Source organism: Pleurodeles waltl, chromosome 6 (genome assembly GCF_031143425.1).
Source record: "Pleurodeles waltl isolate 20211129_DDA chromosome 6, aPleWal1.hap1.20221129, whole genome shotgun sequence".
Taxonomy (NCBI): domain Eukaryota; kingdom Metazoa; phylum Chordata; class Amphibia; order Caudata; family Salamandridae; genus Pleurodeles; species Pleurodeles waltl.
The window spans coordinates 867920829-867939903 of record NC_090445.1 but is presented as its reverse complement, the minus strand read 5'-3'; positions in this window follow the sequence as shown (position 1 = coordinate 867939903).

The window sequence follows — 19075 nt, the reverse complement described above, 5'->3', positions numbered from 1 at the left end:
TCTGTCACCAAAACCCCCCTCCTTTGTAATCACCCCGTTTGTGGGTGGGGCACTCTGCTTGTTTGCCAGCATGGGCTGCGCTGCCCTATGCTTCCTCTCCTGCACTGGCCTAGACTCCTCCTACACCCCTTCTTCTCCTGAATCACTGCCACACCCGCCCCTCTTGCTCTCTCCCCCTGCTCCATCTACGTCCCCCTTTCTCCTCTAACTCCCACCACCTACCTCTGCTATCCCCCTACTCCCCCTCTCTCACCCACCCCTGCTATCCTCCTAGGCTCCGCCTACTCCCCCTCTTTCTGCACCTCTCTTAGCCTGCTCTTCTTGCTCCGCCCTCCACCTCATGTGCTCCCTCTATTCCCGCCCTCTGACACAGACTGCACCTATCCTTGCTCTCTCTGCACATACACACTTACCAACCACTTTGCAATCCACCATTCACAAGTCCAGCCATGCTCTATACACAGACAGACAGACAGACAGATGTACTACTTACCAATTTACCAGCCATCTCCGACTTACCTCTTCTTTGCCGCCATCAGTCACCTGGTGCCGAGCCCGGGATTCGAACCCTGGTTGTCTGGGTGGAAGTCAGGAACTTACCCACTGGACCACACTGGCTTCCATGTCTTTAGCTTGTCAAAACTTCCCTATATCATGGATATGAAGTGTCCTGTGCAGTGGAAGCCATAAGCAATGACATCACAACCTTTATGTTGCTGATAGGTTCTGTGGCACAGTCAAAACCCATCCAGGAGCTATGGCTCAGTGGCAAGGTCTAGTGCCTCTGGTGCAGTAGGCTATCCCTATATAGGGGTTCGAATCCAGCCAGCGCCTCCAAAGTACTTTTAGGTGGAAAAAAATAAGTCATTTGATTTTTTTTATTTCGAAAGGTTATTTTTACTTTAACAATTTCAGGAATAATGTAAGTATTTTTGTTTGCATTGTTAGCCCACATTTAGAAATCCTGCCCCCTCCACCCCACCTTCCCTCTCCCTCCTTTTGCTCAAGTAGCTACAATAGGAGCAAAGCCTTATCTTCATTAATTAATGTATTGGTTTTTTCCTCAAATTGGTGTTTTGGAGAAGAGAAATAAGGCCCAAAGAGGGGCAAAACTAAGCTGTATTGTGTGAGGTGGGTGCCATCCGTTTGCTTTGCTGTGCTGTGCTGTGCTGTGCAGCCAGGCCAGGGCTTTGGGAGTGGGATTTTAAACACCCCATTCATAGTCTGCAGCTTTTACCATAAGCCCACGAACGCCCAAGTTCTGTATAGAGGATTACTGCAGGTAATTCTGGACCCTGCTAAATGAGGGTGGGGTCCTTATATGTAGGCCTTTGAGTGGAAAACCCCTTAGCCTAAGACAGTTTGGCAACTTTGGAAATCTGCTGAAGCCCATGTTTTGAAGGCCGTATCACAACATCACAGAGGAAGCTCAGCAAAGTAATCATGGGAGAACATTATTTGCATAGGACAGCCCCTTTCTCAATCCTATTATTATGCTGCAGTTGCCATGTAGCATTACTGGAGGGCAGCAGTTTGAAGATAAATCTACAGAGAGACTTTAAATCTGTTTGCTGAACTACTTCTTGTTCTTGTTGTTTTTTTATCAGCCTATAGAGTGGCGGACTGGAATGACAAGAGTGAATGAGCATTGAGGAATGGTTGGCCTGTATTTGTGGTGAAGGGGGTGCGGGCTTTGGAAGGAAAACTGCAAGATAAAAGTGTCAAAGCATAGATGCTTGCAGAGAGATAGAGTGAGTGTGCCTTCTGTCTCTTTGAAGGGACATGTGAAAGAAGAACAACAGATCCACAGTCCTCAGGTGGGAGAAGCATGGAAGAGTATTCACCCCAAAATGAATATACTCACGCCATCTCAAAGCTTCTGAGTATGATATGATGCTTTGCAGGATGAAGGATTTGCCATGTTTGGTGCATAGATGTGCACAGTTGGGGAGGCGCTTGCCAGAATATCAAAAGCACTCTCTTTAGAAGTGTCCTTACAGCCGAAATGTCAGGCACTCTTTTGGGATTATGAGGTCTAGAAAAACCACCACAAGACACCTTATAACATGTCCTGCACCGGGGCAAAGAAATCATGGGCAGACCATCTCCCAAGAATCCTAACACAGGTTCCTTGTTTCCCCTCTCAATACCATAACCACAGTAGGCCTGTGTGCAAGGTTCCCTTTTGGCTGGTAATAGAAAGTGCCTGAAACCTGAACCCCAAGTCCTCCACTCCCCCCTTTGCCCCTAGCCTTTCGTGGTACCCCCGCTCGAAAGAAAGGGCGCAATAAACAAGAAAGTACATAGCACTCCCGAAAAAACACATGCTGCATCATTCTGCGCCTCCTAGCACCCCTGTAATAATGCACCCCAACACCCCTTTTGACACTGCACCCCCAAATTTACTCCCCCCCTTCCCCTTTACTACCACCACACTGGAGCTTGGGGGGGGGGTGGCATAAAAATGATGGGGTCCGTCACCAAAACCCCCCTCCTTTGTAATACCCCGTTTGTGGGTGGGGCACTCTGCTTGTTTGCCAGCATGGGCTGCGCTGCCCTATGCTTCCTCTCCTGCACTGGCCTAGACTCCTCCTACACCCCTTCTTCTCCTGAATCACTGCCACACCCGCCCCTCTTGCTCTCTCCCCCTGCTCCATCTACATCCCCTTCTCTAACTCCCACCACCTACCTCTGCTATCCCCCTATTCCCCCTCTCTCACCCTTCCCTTCTTACTCTTCTCCTCAACCACCCCTGCTATCCTCCTAGGCTCCGCCTACTCCCCCTCTATCTGCACCTCTCTGAGCCTGCTCTTCTTGCTCCGCCCTCCACCTCATGTGCTCCCTCTATTCCCGCCCTCTGACACAGACTGCACCTATCCTTGCTCTCTCTGCACATACACACTTACCAACCACTTTGCAATCCTCCATTCACAAGTCCAGCCATGCTCTATACACAGACAGACAGATGTACTACTTACCAATTTACCAGCCATCTCCGACTTACCTCTTCTTTGCCGCCATCAGTCACCTGGTGCCGAGCCCGGGATTCGAACCCTGGTTGTCTGGGTGGAAGTCAGGAACTTACCCACTGGACCACACTGGCTTCCATCTCTTTAGCTTGTCAAAACTTCCCTATATCATGGATATGAAGTGTCCTGTGCAGTGGAAGCCATAAGCAATGACATCACAACCTTTATGTTGCTGATAGGTTCTGTGGCACAGTCAAAACCCATCCAGGAGCTATGGCTCAGTGGCAAGGTCTAGTGCCTCTGGTGCAGTAGGCTATCCCTATATAGGGGTTCGAATCCAGCCAGCGCCTCCAAAGTACTTTTAGGTGGAAAAAAATAAGTCATTTGATTTTTTTTATTTCGAAAGGTTATTTTTACTTTAACAATTTCAGGAATAATGTAAGTATTTTTGTTTGCATTGTTAGCCCACATTTAGAAATCCTGCCCCCTCCACCCCACCTTCCCTCTCCCTCCTTTTGCTCAAGTAGCTACAATAGGAGCAAAGCCTTATCTTCATTAATTAATGTATTGGTTTTTTCCTCAAATTGGTGTTTTGGAGAAGAGAAATAAGGCCCAAAGAGGGGCAAAACTAAGCTGTATTGTGTGAGGTGGGTGCCATCCGTTTGCTTTGCTGTGCTGTGCTGTGCTGTGCAGCCAGGCCAGGGCTTTGGGAGTGGGATTTTAAACACCCCATTCATAGTCTGCAGCTTTTACCATAAGCCCACGAACGCCCAAGTTCTGTATAGAGGATTACTGCAGGTAATTCTGGACCCTGCTAAATGAGGGTGGGGTCCTTATATGTAGGCCTTTGAGTGGAAAACCCCTTAGCCTAAGACAGTTTGGCAACTTTGGAAATCTGCTGAAGCCCATGTTTTGAAGGCCGTATCACAACATCACAGAGGAAGCTCAGCAAAGTAATCATGGGAGAACATTATTTGCATAGGACAGCCCCTTTCTCAATCCTATTATTATGCTGCAGTTGCCATGTAGCATTACTGGAGGGCAGCAGTTTGAAGATAAATCTACAGAGAGACTTTAAATCTGTTTGCTGAACTACTTCTTGTTCTTGTTGTTTTTTTATCAGCCTATAGAGTGGCGGACTGGAATGACAAGAGTGAATGAGCATTGAGGAATGGTTGGCCTGTATTTGTGGTGAAGGGGGTGCGGGCTTTGGAAGGAAAACTGCAAGATAAAAGTGTCAAAGCATAGATGCTTGCAGAGAGATAGAGTGAGTGTGCCTTCTGTCTCTTTGAAGGGACATGTGAAAGAAGAACAACAGATCCACAGTCCTCAGGTGGGAGAAGCATGGAAGAGTATTCACCCCAAAATGAATATACTCACGCCATCTCAAAGCTTCTGAGTATGATATGATGCTTTGCAGGATGAAGGATTTGCCATGTTTGGTGCATAGATGTGCACAGTTGGGGAGGCGCTTGCCAGAATATCAAAAGCACTCTCTTTAGAAGTGTCCTTACAGCCGAAATGTCAGGCACTCTTTTGGGATTATGAGGTCTAGAAAAACCACCACAAGACACCTTATAACATGTCCTGCACCGGGGCAAAGAAATCATGGGCAGACCATCTCCCAAGAATCCTAACACAGGTTCCTTGTTTCCCCTCTCAATACCATAACCACAGTAGGCCTGTGTGCAAGGTTCCCTTTTGGCTGGTAATAGAAAGTGCCTGAAACCTGAACCCCAAGTCCTCCACTCCCCCCTTTGCCCCTAGCCTTTCGTGGTACCCCCGCTCGAAAGAAAGGGCGCAATAAACAAGAAAGTACATAGCACTCCCGAAAAAACACATGCTGCATCATTCTGCGCCTCCTAGCACCCCTGTAATAATGCACCCCAACATCCCTTTTGACACTGCACCCCCAAATTTACTCCCCCCCTTCCCCTTTACTACCACCACACTGGAGCTTGGGGGGGGGGTGGCATAAAAATGATGGGGTCCGTCACCAAAACCCCCCTCCTTTGTAATCACCCCGTTTGTGGGTGGGGCACTCTGCTTGTTTGCCAGCATGGGCTGCGCTGCCCTATGCTTCCTCTCCTGCACTGGCCTAGACTCCTCCTACACCCCTTCTTCTCCTGAATCACTGCCACACCCGCCCCTCTTGCTCTCTCCCCCTGCTCCATCTACATCCCCTTCTCTAACTCCCACCACCTACCTCTGCTATCCCCCTATTCCCCCTCTCTCACCCTTCCCTTCTTACTCTTCTCCTCAACCACCCCTGCTATCCTCCTAGGCTCCGCCTACTCCCCCTCTATCTGCACCTCTCTGAGCCTGCTCTTCTTGCTCCGCCCTCCACCTCATGTGCTCCCTCTATTCCCGCCCTCTGACACAGACTGCACCTATCCTTGCTCTCTCTGCACATACACACTTACCAACCACTTTGCAATCCTCCATTCACAAGTCCAGCCATGCTCTATACACAGACAGACAGATGTACTACTTACCAATTTACCAGCCATCTCCGACTTACCTCTTCTTTGCCGCCATCAGTCACCTGGTGCCGAGCCCGGGATTCGAACCCTGGTTGTCTGGGTGGAAGTCAGGAACTTACCCACTGGACCACACTGGCTTCCATCTCTTTAGCTTGTCAAAACTTCCCTATATCATGGATATGAAGTGTCCTGTGCAGTGGAAGCCATAAGCAATGACATCACAACCTTTATGTTGCTGATAGGTTCTGTGGCACAGTCAAAACCCATCCAGGAGCTATGGCTCAGTGGCAAGGTCTAGTGCCTCTGGTGCAGTAGGCTATCCCTATATAGGGGTTCGAATCCAGCCAGCGCCTCCAAAGTACTTTTAGGTGGAAAAAAATAAGTCATTTGATTTTTTTTATTTCGAAAGGTTATTTTTACTTTAACAATTTCAGGAATAATGTAAGTATTTTTGTTTGCATTGTTAGCCCACATTTAGAAATCTTGCCCCCTCCACCCCACCTTCCCTCTCCCTCCTTTTGCTCAAGTAGCTACAATAGGAGCAAAGCCTTATCTTCATTAATCAATGTATTGGTTTTTTCCTCAAATTGGTGTTTTGGAGAAGAGAAATAAGGCCCAAAGAGGGGCAAAACTAAGCTGTATTGTGTGAGGTGGGTGCCATCCGTTTGCTTTGCTGTGCTGTGCTGTGCTGTGCTGTGCAGCCAGGCCAGGGCTTTGGGACTGGGATTTTAAACACCCCATTCATAGTCTGCAGCTTTTACCATAAGCCCACGAACGCCCAAGTTCTGTATAGAGGATTACTGCAGGTAATTCTGGACCCTGCTAAATGAGGGTGGGGTCCTTATATGTAGGCCTTTGAGTGGAAAACCCCTTAGCCTAAGACAGTTTGGCAACTTTGGAAATCTGCTGAAGCCCATGTTTTGAAGGCCGTATCACAACATCACAGAGGAAGCTCAGCAAAGTAATCATGGGAGAACATTATTTGCATAGGACAGCCCCTTTCTCAATCCTATTATTATGCTGCAGTTGCCATGTAGCATTACTAGAGGGCAGCAGTTTGAAGATAAATCTACAGAGAGACTTTAAATCTGTTTGCTGAACTACTTCTTGTTCTTGTTGTTTTTTTATCAGCCTATAGAGTGGCGGACTGGAATGACAAGAGTGAATGAGCATTGAGGAATGGTTGGCCTGTATTTGTGGTGAAGGGGGTGCGGGCTTTGGAAGGAAAACTGCAAGATAAAAGTGTCAAAGCATAGATGCTTGCAGAGAGATAGAGTGAGTGTGCCTTCTGTCTCTTTGAAGGGACATGTGAAAGAAGAACAACAGATCCACAGTCCTCAGGTGGGAGAAGCATGGAAGAGTATTCACCCCAAAATGAATATACTCACGCCATCTCAAAGCTTCTGAGTATGATATGATGCTTTGCAGGATGAAGGATTTGCCATGTTTGGTGCATAGATGTGCACAGTTGGGGAGGCGCTTGCCAGAATATCAAAAGCACACTCTTTAGAAGTGTCCTTACAGCCGAAATGTCAGGCACTCTTTTGGGATTATGAGGTCTAGAAAAACCACCACAAGACACCTTATAACATGTCCTGCACCGGGGCAAAGAAATCATGGGCAGACCATCTCCCAAGAATCCTAACACAGGTTCCTTGTTTCCCCTCTCAATACCATAACCACAGTAGGCCTGTGTGCAAGGTTCCCTTTTGGCTGGTAATAGAAAGTGCCTGAAACCTGAACCCCAAGTCCTCCACTCCCCCCTTTGCCCCTAGCCTTTCGTGGTACCCCCGCTCGAAAGAAAGGGCGCAATAAACAAGAAAGTACATAGCACTCCCGAAAAAACACATGCTGCATCATTCTGCGCCTCCTAGCACCCCTGTAATAATGCACCCCAACACCCCTTTTGACACTGCACCCCCAAATTTACTCCCCCCCTTCCCCTTTACTACCACCACACTGGAGCTTGGGGGGGGGGGGTGGCATAAAAATGATGGGGTCCGTCACCAAAACCCCCCTCCTTTGTAATCACCCCGTTTGTTGGTGGGGCACTCTGCTTGTTTGCCAGCATGGGCTGCGCTGCCCTATGCTTCCTCTCCTGCACCCCCTCTTGCGCACTGGCCTAGACTCCTCCTACACCCCTTCTTCTCCTGAATGCCATACCACCCCCTCTTGCTCTCTCCCCCTGCTCCATCTACGTCCCCCTTTCTCCTCTAACTCCCACCACCTACCTCTGCTATCCCCCTACTCCCCCTCCCCTTCTTACTCTTCTCCTCAACCACCCCTGCTATCCTCCTAGGCTCCGCCTACTTCCCCTCTATCTGCACCTCTCTTAGCCTGCTCTTCTTGCTCCGCCCTCCACCTCATGTGCTCCCTCTATTCCCGCCCTCTGACACAGACTGCACCTATCCTTGCTCTCTCTGCACATACACACTTACCAACCACTTTGCAATCCACCATTCACAAGTCCAGCCATGCTCTATACACAGACAGACAGACAGATGTACTACTTACCAATTTACCAGCCATCTCCGACTTACCTCTTCTTTGCCGCCATCAGTCACCTGGTGCCGAGCCCGGGATTCGAACCCTGGTTGTCTGGGTGTAAGTCAGGAACTTACCCACTGGACCACACTGGCTTCCATGTCTTTAGCTTGTCAAAACTTCCCTATATCATGGATATGAAGTGTCCTGTGCAGTGGAAGCCATAAGCAATGACATCACAACCTTTATGTTGCTGATAGGTTCTGTGGCACAGTCAAAACCCATCCAGGAGCTATGGCTCAGTGGCAAGGTCTAGTGCCTCTTGTGCAGTAGGCTATCCCTATATAGGGGTTCGAATCCAGCCAGCGCCAGATTATTTCTACTTTAACAATTTCAGGAATAATGTAAGTATTTTTGTTTGCATTGTTAGCCCACATTTAGAAATCTTGCCCCCTCCACCCCACCTTCCCTCTCCCTCCTTTTGCTCAAGTAGCTACAATAGGAGCAAAGCCTTATCTTCATTAATCAATGTATTGGTTTTTTCCTCAAATTGGTGTTTTGGAGAAGAGAAATAAGGCCCAAAGAGGGGCAAAACTAAGCTGTATTGTGTGAGGTGGGTGCCATCCATTTGCTTTGCTGTGCTGTGCTGTGCAGCCAGGCCAGGGCTTTGGGACTGGGATTTTAAACACCCCATTCATAGTCTGCAGCTTTTACCATAAGCCCACGAACGCCCAAGTTCTGTATAGAGGATTACTGCAGGTAATTCTGGACCCTGCTAAATGAGGGTGGGGTCCTTATATGTAGGCCTTTGAGTGGAAAACCCCTTAGCCTAAGACAGTTTGGCAACTTTGGAAATCTGCTGAAGCCCATGTTTTGAAGGCCGTATCACAACATCACAGAGGAAGCTCAGCAAAGTAATCATGGGAGAACATTATTTGCATAGGACAGCCCCTTTCTCAATCCTATTATTATGCTGCAGTTGCCATGTAGCATTACTAGAGGGCAGCAGTTTGAAGATAAATCTACAGAGAGACTTTAAATCTGTTTGCTGAACTACTTCTTGTTCTTGTTGTTTTTTTATCAGCCTATAGAGTGGCGGACTGGAATGACAAGAGTGAATGAGCATTGAGGAATGGTTGGCCTGTATTTGTGGTGAAGGGGGTGCGGGCTTTGGAAGGAAAACTGCAAGATAAAAGTGTCAAAGCATAGATGCTTGCAGAGAGATAGAGTGAGTGTGCCTTCTGTCTCTTTGAAGGGACATGTGAAAGAAGAACAACAGATTCACAGTCCTCAGGTGGGAGAAGCATGGAAGAGTATTCACCCCAAAATGAATATACTCACCCCATCTCAAAGCTTCTGAGTATGATATGATGCTTTGCAGGATGAAGGATTTGCCATGTTTGGTGCATAGATGTGCACAGTTGGGGAGGCGCTTGCCAGAATATCAAAAGCACACTCTTTAGAAGTGTCCTTACAGCCGAAATGTCAGGCACTCTTTTGGGATTATGAGGTCTAGAAAAACCACCACAAGACACCTTATAACATGTCCTGCACCGGGGCAAAGAAATCATGGTCAGACCATCTCCCAAGAATCCTAACACAGGTTCCTTGTTTCCCCTCTCAATACCATAACCACAGTAGGCCTGTGTGCGATGTTCCCTTTTGGCTGGTAATAGAAAGTGCCTGAAACCTGAACCCCAAGTCCTCCACTCCCCCCTTTGCCCCTAGCCTTTCGTGGTACCCCCGCTCGAAAGAAAGGGCGCAATAAACAAGAAAGTACATAGCACTCCCGAAAAAACACATGCTGCATCATTCTGCGCCTCCTAGCACCCCTGTAATAATGCACCCCAACACCCCTTTTGACACTGCACCCCCAAATTTACTCCCCCCCTTCCCCTTTACTACCACCACACTGGAGCTTGGGGGGGGGGGTGGCATAAAAATGATGGGGTCCGTCACCAAAACCCCCCTCCTTTGTAATCACCCCGTTTGTGGGTGGGGCACTCTGCTTGTTTGCCAGCATGGGCTGCGCTGCCCTATGCTTCCTCTCCTGCACCCCCTCTTGCGCACTGGCCTAGACTCCTCCTACACCCCTTCTTCTCCTGAATCACTGCCACACCACCCCCTCTTGCTCTCTCCCACTGCTCCATCTACGTCCCCTTTTCTCCTCTAACTCCCACCACCTACCTCTGCTATCCCCCTACTCCCCCTCACTCACCCTTCCCTTCTTACTCTTCTCCTCAACCACCCCTGCTATCCTCCTAGGCTCCGCCTACTCCCCCTCTATCTGCACCTCGCTTAGCCTGCTCTTCTTGCTCCGCCCTCCACCTCATGTGCTCCCTCTATTCCCGCCCTCTGACACAGCCTGCACCTATCCTTGCTCTCTCTGCACATACACACTTACCAACCACTTTGCAATCCACCATTCACAAGTCCAGCCATGCTCTATACACAGACAGACAGACAGATGTACTACTTACCAATTTACCAGCCATCTCCGACTTACCTCTTCTTTGCCGCCATCAGTCACCTGGTGCTGAGCCCGGGATTCGAACCCTGGTTGTCTGGGTGGAAGTCAGGAACTTACCCACTGGACCACACTGGCTTCCATGTCTTTAGCTTGTCAAAACTTCCCTATATCATGGATATGAAGTGTCCTGTGCAGTGGAAGCCATAAGCAATGACATCACAACCTTTATGTTGCTGATAGGTTCTGTGGCACAGTCAAAACCCATCCAGGAGCTATGGCTCAGTGGCAAGGTCTAGTGCCTCTGGTGCAGTAGGCTATCCCTATATAGGGGTTCGAATCCAGCCAGCGCCTCCAAAGTACTTTTAGGTGGAAAAAAATAAGTCATTTGATTTTTTTTATTTCGAAAGGTTATTTTTACTTTAACAATTTCAGGAATACTGTAATGTAAGTATTTTTGTTTGCATTGTTAGCCCACATTTAGAAATCTTGCCCCCTCCACCCCACCTTCCCTCTCCCTCCTTTTGCTCAAGTAGCTACAATAGGAGCAAAGCCTTATCTTCATTAATCAATGTATTGGTTTTTTCCTCAAATTGGTGTTTTGGAGAAGAGAAATAAGGCCCAAAGAGGGGCAAAACTAAGCTGTATTGTGTGAGGTGGGTGCCATCCGTTTGCTGTGCTGTGCTGTGCTGTGCTGTGCAGCCAGGCCAGGGCTTTGGGACTGGGATTTTAAACACCCCATTCATAGTCTGCAGCTTTTACCATAAACCCACGAACGCCCAAGTTCTGTATAGAGGATTACTGCAGGTAATTCTGGACCCTGCTAAATGAGGGTGGGGTCCTTATATGTAGGCCTTTGAGTGGAAAACCCCTTAGCCTAAGACAGTTTGGCAACTTTGGAAATCTGCTGAAGCCCATGTTTTGAAGGCCGTATCACAACATCACAGAGGAAGCTCAGCAAAGTAATCATGGGAGAACATTATTTGCATAGGACAGCCCCTTTCTCAATCCTATTATTATGCTGCAGTTGCCATGTAGCATTACTAGAGGGCAGCAGTTTGAAGATAAATCTACAGAGAGACTTTAAATCTGTTTGCTGAACTACTTCTTGTTCTTGTTGTTTTTTTATCAGCCTATAGAGTGGCGGACTGGAATGACAAGAGTGAATGAGCATTGAGGAATGGTTGGCCTGTATTTGTGGTGAAGGGGGTGCGGGCTTTGGAAGGAAAACTGCAAGATAAAAGTGTCAAAGCATAGATGCTTGCAGAGAGATAGAGTGAGTGTGCCTTCTGTCTCTTTGAAGGGACATGTGAAAGAAGAACAACAGATTCACAGTCCTCAGGTGGGAGAAGCATGGAAGAGTATTCACCCCAAAATGAATATACTCACCCCATCTCAAAGCTTCTGAGTATGATATGATGCTTTGCAGGATGAAGGATTTGCCATGTTTGGTGCATAGATGTGCACAGTTGGGGAGGCGCTTGCCAGAATATCAAAAGCACACTCTTTAGAAGTGTCCTTACAGCCGAAATGTCAGGCACTCTTTTGGGATTATGAGGTCTAGAAAAACCACCACAAGACACCTTATAACATGTCCTGCACCGGGGCAAAGAAATCATGGGCAGACCATCTCCCAAGAATCCTAACACAGGTTCCTTGTTTCCCCTCTCAATACCATAACCACAGTAGGCCTGTGTGCGATGTTCCCTTTTGGCTGGTAATAGAAAGTGCCTGAAACCTGAACCCCAAGTCCTCCACTCCCCCCTTTGCCCCTAGCCTTTCGTGGTACCCCCGCTCGAAAGAAAGGGCGCAATAAACAAGAAAGTACATAGCACTCCCGAAAAAACACATGCTGCATCATTCTGCGCCTCCTAGCACCCCTGTAATAATGCACCCCAACACCCCTTTTGACACTGCACCCCCAAATTTACTCCCCCCCTTCCCCTTTACTACCACCACACTGGAGCTTGGGGGGGGGGGGGTGGCATAAAAATGATGGGGTCCGTCACCAAAACCCCCCTCCTTTGTAATCACCCCGTTTGTTGGTGGGGCACTCTGCTTGTTTGCCAGCATGGGCTGCGCTGCTCTATGATTCCTCTCCTGCACTGGCCTAGACTCCTCCTACACCCCTTCTTCTCCTGAATCACTGCCACACCACCCCCTCTTGCTCTCTCCCCCTGCACCATCTACGTCCCCCTTTCTCCTCTAACACCCACCACCTACCTCTGCTATCCCCCTCCTCCCCCTCTCTCATCCTTCCATTCTTACTCTTCTCCTCAACCACCCCTGCTATCCTCCTAGGCTCCGCCTACTCCCCCCCTATCTGCACCTCTCTTAGCCTGCTCTTCTTGCTCCGCCCTCCACCTCATGTGCTCCCTCTATTCCCGCCCTCTGACACAGCCTGCACCTATCCTTGCTCTCTCTGCACATACACACTTACCAACCACTTTGCAATCCACCATTCACAAGTCCAGCCATGCTCTATACACAGACAGACAGACAGATGTACTACTTACCAATTTACCAGCCATCTCCGACTTACCCCTTCTTTGCCGCCATCAGTCACCTGGTGCCGAGCCCGGGATTCGAACCCTGGTTGTCTGGGTGGAAGTCAGGAACTTACCCACTGGACCACACTGGCTTCCATGTCTTTAGCTTGTCAAAACTTCCCTATATCATGGATATGAAGTGTCCTGTGCAGTGGAAGCCATAAGCAATGACATCACAACCTTTATGTTGCTGATAGGTTCTGTGGCACAGTCAAAACCCATCCAGGAGCTATGGCTCAGTGGCAAGGTCTAGTGCCTCTGGTGCAGTAGGCTATCCCTATATAGAGGTTCGAATCCAGCCAGCGCCTCCAAAGTACTTTTAGGTGGAAAAAAATAAGTCATTTGATTTTTTTTATTTCGAAAGGTTATTTTTACTTTAACAATTTCAAGAATGATGTAAGTATTTTTGTTTGCATTGTTAGCCCACATTTAGAAATCTTGCCCCCTCCACCCCACCTTCCCTCTCCCTCCTTTTGCTCAAGTAGCTACAATAGGAGCAAAGCCTTATCTTCATTAATCAATGTATTGGTTTTTTCCTCAAATTGGTGTTTTGGAGAAGAGAAATAAGGCCCAAAGAGGGGCAAAACTAAGCTGTATTGTGTGAGGTGGGTGCCATCCGTTTGCTTTGCTGTGCTGTGCTGTGCAGCCAGACCAGGGCTTTGGGACTGGGATTTTAAACACCCCATTCATAGTCTGCAGCTTTTACCATAAGCCCACGAACGCCCAAGTTCTGTATAGAGGATTACTGCAGGTAATTCTGGACCCTGCTAAATGAGGGTGGGGTCCTTATATGTAGGCCTTTGAGTGGAAAACCCCTTAGCCTAAGACAGTTTGGCAACTTTGGAAATCTGCTGAAGCCCATGTTTTGAAGGCCGTATCACAACATCACAGAGGAAGCTCAGCAAAGTAATCATGGGAGAACATTATTTGCATAGGACAGCCCCTTTCTCAATCCTATTATTATGCTGCAGTTGCCATGTAGCATTACTAGAGGGCAGCAGTTTGAAGATAAATCTACAGAGAGACTTTAAATCTGTTTGCTGAACTACTTCTTGTTCTTGTTGTTTTTTTATCAGCCTATAGAGTGGCGGACTGGAATGACAAGAGTGAATGAGCATTGAGGAATGGTTGGCCTGTATTTGTGGTGAAGGGGGTGCGGGCTTTGGAAGGAAAACTGCAAGATAAAAGTGTCAAAGCATAGATGCTTGCAGAGAGATAGAGTGAGTGTGCCTTCTGTCTCTTTGAAGGGACATGTGAAAGAAGAACAACAGATCCACAGTCCTCAGGTGGGAGAAGCATGGAAGAGTATTCACCCCAAAATGAATATACTCACGCCATCTCAAAGCTTCTGAGTATGATATGATGCTTTGCAGGATGAAGGATTTGCCATGTTTGGTGCATAGATGTGCACAGTTGGGGAGGCGCTTGCCAGAATATCAAAAGCACACTCTTTAGAAGTGTCCTTACAGCTGAAATGTCAGGCACTCTTTTGGGATTATGACGTCTAGAAAAACCACCACAAGACACCTTATAACATGTCCTGCTCCGGGGCAAAGAAATCATGGGCAGACCATCTCCCAAGAATCCTAACACAGGTTCCTTGTTTCCCCTCTCAATACCATAACCACAGTAGGCCTGTGTGCGAGGTTCCCTTTTGGCTGGTAATAGAAAGTGACTGAAACCTGAACCCCAAGTCCTCCACTCTCCCCTTTGCCCCTAGCCTTTCGTGGTACCCCCGCTCGAAAGAAAGGGCGCAATAAACAAGAAAGTACATAGCACTCCCGAAAAAACACATGCTGCATCATTCTGCGCCTCCTAGCACCCCTGTAATAATGCACCCCAACACCCCTTTTGACACTGCACCCCCAAATTTACTCCCCCCCTTCCCCTTTACTACCACCACACTGGAGCTTGGGGGGGGGGGTGGCATAAAAATGATGGGGTCTGTCACCAAAACCCCCCTCCTTTGTAATCACCCCCTTTGTGGGTGGGGCACTCTGCTTGTTTGCCAGCATGGGCTGCGCTGCCCTATGCTTCCTCTCCTGCACCCCCTCTTGCGCACTGGCCTAGACTCCTCCTACACCCCTTCTTCTCCTGAATCACTGCCACACCACCCCCTCTTGCTCTCTCCCACTGCTCCATCTACGTCCCCTTTTCTCCTCTAACTCCCACCACCTACCTCTGCTATCCCCCTACTCCCCCTCACTCACCCTTCCCTTCTTACTCTTCTCCTCAACCACCCCTGCTATCCTCCTAGGCTCCGCCTACTCCCCCTCTATCTGCACCTCGCTTAGCCTGCTCTTCTTGCTCCGCCCTCCACCTCATGTGCTCCCTCTATTCCCGCCCTCTGACACAGCCTGCACCTATCCTTGCTCTCTCTGCACATACACACTTACCAACCACTTTGCAATCCACCATTCACAAGTCCAGCCATGCTCTATACACAGACAGACAGACAGACAGATGTACTACTTACCAATTTACCAGCCATCTCCGACTTACCTCTTCTTTGCCGCCATCAGTCACCTGGTGCTGAGCCCGGGATTCGAACCCTGGTTGTCTGGGTGGAAGTCAGGAACTTACCCACTGGACCACACTGGCTTCCATGTCTTTAGCTTGTCAAAACTTCCCTATATCATGGATATGAAGTGTCCTGTGCAGTGGAAGCCATAAGCAATGACATCACAACCTTTATGTTGCTGATAGGTTCTGTGGCACAGTCAAAATCCATCCAGGAGCTATGGCTCAGTGGCAAGGTCTAGTGCCTCTGGTGCAGTAGGCTATCCCTATATAGGGGTTCGAATCCAGCCAGCGCCTCCAAAGTACTTTTAGGTGGAAAAAAATAAGTCATTTGATTTTTTTTATTTCGAAAGGTTATTTTTACTTTAACAATTTCAGGAATACTGTAATGTAAGTATTTTTGTTTGCATTGTTAGCCCACATTTAGAAATCTTGCCCCCTCCACCCCACCTTCCCTCTCCCTCCTTTTGCTCAAGTAGCTACAATAGGAGCAAAGCCTTATCTTCATTAATTAATGTATTGGTTTTTTCCTCAAATTGGTGTTTTGGAGAAGAGAAATAAGGCCCAAAGAGGGGCAAAACTAAGCTGTATTGTGTGAGGTGGGTGCCATCCGTTTGCTTTGCTGTGCTGTGCTGTGCTGAGCAGCCAGGCCAGGGCTTTGGGACTGGGATTTTAAACACCCCATTCATAGTCTGCAGCTTTTACCATAAGCCCACGAACGCCCAAGTTCTGTATAGAGGATTACTGCAGGTAATTCTGGACCCTGCTAAATGAGGGTGGGGTCCTTATATGTAGGCCTTTGAGTGGAAAACCCCTTAGCCTAAGACAGTTTGGCAACTTTGGAAATCTGCTGAAGCCCATGTTTTGAAGGCCGTATCACAACATCACAGAGGAAGCTCAGCAAAGTAATCATGGGAGAACATTATTTGCATAGGACAGCCCCTTTCTCAATCCTATTATTATGCTGCAGTTGCCATGTAGCATTACTAGAGGGCAGCAGTTTGAAGATAAATCTACAGAGAGACTTTAAATCTGTTTGCTGAACTACTTCTTGTTCTTGTTGTTTTTTTATCAGCCTATAGAGTGGCGGACTGGAATGACAAGAGTGAATGAGCATTGAGGAATGGTTGGCCTGTATTTGTGGTGAAGGGGGTGCGGGCTTTGGAAGGAAAACTGCAAGATAAAAGTGTCAAAGCATAGATGCTTGCAGAGAGATAGAGTGAGTGTGCCTTCTGTCTCTTTGAAGGGACATGTGAAAGAAGAACAACAGATTCACAGTCCTCAGGTGGGAGAAGCATGGAAGAGTATTCACCCCAAAATGAATATACTCACCCCATCTCAAAGCTTCTGAGTATGATATGATGCTTTGCAGGATGAAGGATTTGCCATGTTTGGTGCATAGATGTGCACAGTTGGGGAGGCGCTTGCCAGAATATCAAAAGCACACTCTTTAGAAGTGTCCTTACAGCCGAAATGTCAGGCACTCTTTTGGGATTATGAGGTCTAGAAAAACCACCACAAGACACCTTATAACATGTCCTGCACCGGGGCAAAGAAATCATGGGCAGACCATCTCCCAAGAATCCTAACACAGGTTCCTTGTTTCCCCTCTCAATACCATAACCACAGTAGGCCTGTGTGCGATGTTCCCTTTTGGCTGGTAATAGAAAGTGCCTGAAACCTGAACCCCAAGTCCTCCACTCCCCCCTTTGCCCCTAGCCTTTCGTGGTACCCCCGCTCGAAAGAAAGGGCGCAATAAACAAGAAAGTACATAGCACTCCCGAAAAAACACATGCTGCATCATTCTGCGCCTCCTAGCACCCCTGTAATAATGCACCCCAACACCCCTTTTGACACTGCACCCCCAAATTTACTCCCCCCCTTCCCCTTTACTACCACCACACTGGAGCTTGGGGGGGGGGGTGGCATAAAAATGATGGGGTCCGTCACCAAAACCCCCCTCCTTTGTAATCACCCCGTTTGTTGGTGGGGCACTCTGCTTGTTTGCCAGCATGGGCTGCGCTGCCCTATGATTCCTCTCCTGCACTGGCCTAGACTCCTCCTACACCCCTTCTTCTCCTGAATCACTGCCACACCACCCCCTCTTGCTCTCTCCCACTGCTCCATCTACGTCCCCTTTTCTCCTCTAACTCCCACCACCTACCTCTGCTATCCCCCTACTCCCCCTCTCTCACCCTTCCCTTCTTACTCTTCTCCTCAACCACCCCTGCTATCCTCCTAGGCTCCGCCTACTCCCCCTCTATCTGCACCTCGCTTAGCCTGCTCTTCTTGCTCCGCCCTCCACCTCATGTGCTCCCTCTATTCCCGCCCTCTGACACAGCCTGCACCTATCCTTGCTCTCTCTGCACATACACACTTACCAACCACTTTGCAATCCACCATTCACAAGTCCAGCCATGCTCTATACACAGACAGACAGACAGACAGATGTACTACTTACCAATTTACCAGCCATCTCCGACTTACCTCTTCTTTGCCGCCATCAGTCACCTGGTGCTGAGCCCGGGATTCGAACCCTGGTTGTCTGGGTGGAAGACAGGAACTTACCCACTGGACCACACTGGCTTCCATGTCTTTAGCTTGTCAAAACTTCCCTATATCATGGATATGAAGTGTCCTGTGCAGTGGAAGCCATAAGCAATGACATCACAACCTTTATGTTGCTGATAGGTTCTGTGGCACAGTCAAAACCCATCCAGGAGCTATGGCTCAGTGGCAAGGTCTAGTGCCTCTGGTGCAGTAGGCTATCCCTATATAGGGGTTCGAATCCAGCCAGCGCCTCCAAAGTACTTTTAGGTGGAAAAAAATAAGTCATTTGATTTTTTTTATTTCGAAAGGTTATTTTTACTTTAACAATTTCAGGAAAACTGTAATGTAAGTATTTTTGTTTGCATTGTTAGCCCACATTTAGAAATCTTGCCCCCTCCACCCCACCTTCCCTCTCCCTCCTTTTGCTCAAGTAGCTACAATAGGAGCAAAGCCTTATCTTCATTAATTAATGTATTGGTTTTTTCCTCAAATTGGTGTTTTGGAGAAGAGAAATAAGGTCCAAAGAGGGGCAAAACTAAGCTGTATTGTGTGAGGTGGGTGCCATCCGTTTGCTTTGCTGTGCTGTGCTGTGCTGAGCAGCCAGGCCAGGGCTTTGGGACTGGGATTTTAAACACCCCATTCGTAGTCTGCAGCTTTTACCATAAGCCCACGAACGCCCAAGTTCTGTATAGAGGATTACTGCAGGTAATTCTGGACCCTGCTAAATGAGGGTGGGGTCCTTATATGTAGGCCTTTGAGTGGAAAACCCCTTAGCCTAAGACAGTTTGGCAACTTTGGAAATCTGCTGAAGCCCATGTTTTGAAGGCCGTATCACAACATCACAGAGGAAGCTCAGCAAAGTAATCATGGGAGAACATTATTTGCATAGGACAGCCCCTTTCTCAATCCTATTATTATGCTGCAGTTGCCATGTAGCATTACTAGAGGGCAGCAGTTTGAAGATAAATCTACAGAGAGACTTTAAATCTGTTTGCTGAACTACTTCTTGTTCTTGTTGTTTTTTTATCAGCCTATAGAGTGGCGGACTGGAAT